Raw genomic sequence first — 3,344 nt, forward strand, 5'->3', positions numbered from 1 at the left:
CAGGCCTCTTCATTATTATGTGATTTTTCCTCTAATTGTTAAGTTTCTTTCCCCCATAAAGTTCACACATTTGAAGTGTTGCGCTCCAGTCTCCCACCTTTCCTCTGGGCTCTTCCCATAATCTAGCGTGCCGGCTCTTTCATCACTCTCGTGGATCACCCTAACAAGATTACACCCTATCAGATCTTCCACCTCAGTCACGATCCCCTTCCTCGCACCTTCCCAGCGACACCCGAGAAAGAGAAGAAAAAAAACAGTTCCTCGGTTCTTTTCTCCTCTCCTCCTTTGATTCCCATCGCTCCCCAGATGGAGCAAATATGGGCCCTGGCGGCCCTCCGTAAGGTCCTGAGCCCTTAATTCCAGCTTAGTCGCAAAAGGCCAGCGATTGCTTTCGGGTTTTGGGTATCACAGAAGTGAGAGGGAAGACAGGCAAGTGATTTTGTGCCTCTTTCCTATAGGGCATGGGGGTGTTTGAAGGATAAGAGGAACTTGCTGTAATAGATACTTATCTGACTGCCCCGCAGTCCTCAAACACGCTGCTCCTCTGAAGAGATTAGAACCCAGGGAGGGCACATTAGCTCTAATCCCGTGCTTTGAGGGCTCTGCCCCACCCCACGCCCCACTTATTCTTGCCCCTTCTGTTGCAGGGGGATACCTTGTATCGGGCCCATGTGTAAGGGGAGCCTGTGGCTACACAGGAGGGGGGTGGAGGGTGTGTGTGTGTCTGCGTTTGCGGTGAAAAGCACGGAGAGGCCTCTACTGCTGTGTAACTGATTCCCAGCTCTCTGAAGAGATTAGGCGCTACATTGTTGGTTTGGTTGCTCATTTCCATCTGAGGGCCGCTCCCCCTGCGGTTACGGGCCGCCATTGTGCCGGGGAGGGGGAACTGAAACCAGCAGCTCAAGGCCTCCAGCTTCCTTGTAGTCTTTGTTTTACAAATGACCCAAAATGTAGATGTCATGTCACAGATGCCTTACAAGCACACCAGGTATTGATTGTGAGGAGAGAACAGCCGCATAAGGAGTGCATTTGTTAAGCGAGTCTCGCTTCCGTGCGTTGATACCGGATGAGTTTCCTCACGTTTCTGATCGCTAATCATCAATGATGCTCAATCTATATATGTATGTATGTATGTGTGTTTATATAAGCAGACTCTCTGTCTGACTGTGTATATCTCTATATATTGATCTATCTGTCTCTATCTTTCTATATGTATGTCTGTCTATATACAGTATAATACATTTTGATGTGTCTGTCTATCTATCGTGCAGTTTATCGTTAAGTCTATCTATCTATCTATCTATCGTGCAGTTATCGTTAAGTCTATCTATCATGTAGTTTATCATTCTATCTATCGTGCAGTTTATCGTTCAGTCTATCTATCTATCTATCTATATCATGCAGTTATCGTTCAGTCTATCTATCATGTAGTTTATCGTTCTATCTATCTATCGTGCAGTTTATCGTTCAGTCTATCTATCGTGCAGTTTATCGTTCAGTCTATCTATCTGTATGTCTCTATCTATCATGTAGTTTATCTATCTATCTATCTATCTATCTATCTATCTATCTATCTATCTATCTATCTATCTATCATACAGTTATTGTTCAGTCTATCTATCTGTATGTCTCTATCATGTAGTTTATCTATCTATCTATCTATCTATCTATCTATCATGCAGTTTATCGTTCAGTCTACCCATCTATCTATCTATCTATCTATCTATCTATCTATCTATCTATCTATCTATCTATCTATCTATCTATCTATCTATCATACAGTTATTGTTCAGTCTATCTATCTGTATGTCTATCTATCTACCTATCATGCAGTTTATCGTTCTATCTGTCTGTCCGTCGAATTGTGATGTTCTCTCTTTACTCCCTTGTTCTGTACTGTTTCGCAGCGTTCCAGTCTTTCATTCAGGCAGTAGAACACACAGCAGGAATCTGGGAGCCGTATGGACACACACTGCACAGTATTCTCAACCACACACACTGTAAGGACGCTCATGTAAGACACCGTGTGGAAGGACCCCAAGCCCCAGCACAAACTCAAACCACCATGCTGGCTGTCACAGGCTAACCAACGCCACCTGTCACTCACCCCATGCGGGGGCTGTCAATCAAATCACACCCCAAAAGAGAAAGAGGAGTGGGCGGGACTGCTCCAGACCCCTAACAAAGGCATCCTCCCATTGGTGAGTACTTGCAATGTCACTTCTCTGTAAAGAGGAGTGATAGAGTGGGGCTGATAACACAAATGACAAAAGATAGATGGATAGTGGAGGGGGTGATTGATAGAGGGGAGGTGAGAAAGGCTGATAACATTCACGTTCAGCTAACTTCCCTCTGTTTAGGTCTGTGGCCTCGGCATAGCTCATTAGCTCTCAAAATGAGGGGTTTGAACACTAAAAACAACAGCATTGTTTCAGGTGCGCAACACTTCTGCGAGGTCATGGCGTTTAGAATGAGGCCCGTCTTGTCTTGAAATGGCCCACATCAAAGTAAACTGCTTTTTAAAAGGGTTAAGAGCAATTTAGACCACAAATGGACGTTTATGTTTCTCTACACTGTAAAACAGGGCTTTGTCAACCCAAAATTGGTAACATTCAAAAGACTCATAACCAGTTTTATTCATGTCCATATTAAAATGTTATTTTAATATAACTCAGTCAACACCATGCAATTAAAAATTCATTTTAAAAGTTCAGATCAAAGCTCCTTAAAGTAACATCTGTATCTATTTATTTACTTACATTTTTATTCTGATGAATTTTCTCTACATTTTGCTGGTTTAGTACAAATAGATTTGATGATTTCTTTATTAGCTATTCCTTTAGATATAACACTGTCAGACTTAATACACAGTGTTTAATTTAATTGGTGCATCTCTCTTCACCTCAGAGCGGGTTAAAAAGGAACAACTTCCAGAAAGAAAAACTAACATGTAGAAGGTGTGAAACCCTCTCTGCGGATTCCCTTCATGCTTTTGTTAACAGGTCTTATTGACACCTGACTATTGGCCATTCTAATGACATGTTCAAGCCTTTTGTCTGCTCAGCGGTATGTGATGAGCGCTAAATGAAGTCACACCTCGGCCCATTGTCATTATCAGCTCATTAGGACACGCATACTTTGGTCAATGGACGATCCTCCCATTTGCAAAGAATTCCATTTGGGAAAAAAACAGATAGTTTGGTTTTCAGTTTTGGAGTACCTAGACCAGTCTGGTTTGTCTTGACATGTTTAACCATTGTGTTTCCTCACCACTATATCTATGATTTTTGTTTGTTTGTTTATTCATGTTTGGAGAAGTTAATTATTTTTTTTTATTATATTGT

The sequence above is a fragment of the Abramis brama genome (assembly GCF_963993115.1).
Source record: "Abramis brama genome assembly, chromosome: 22".
NCBI classification, from domain to species: Eukaryota; Metazoa; Chordata; class Actinopteri; order Cypriniformes; family Leuciscidae; genus Abramis; species Abramis brama.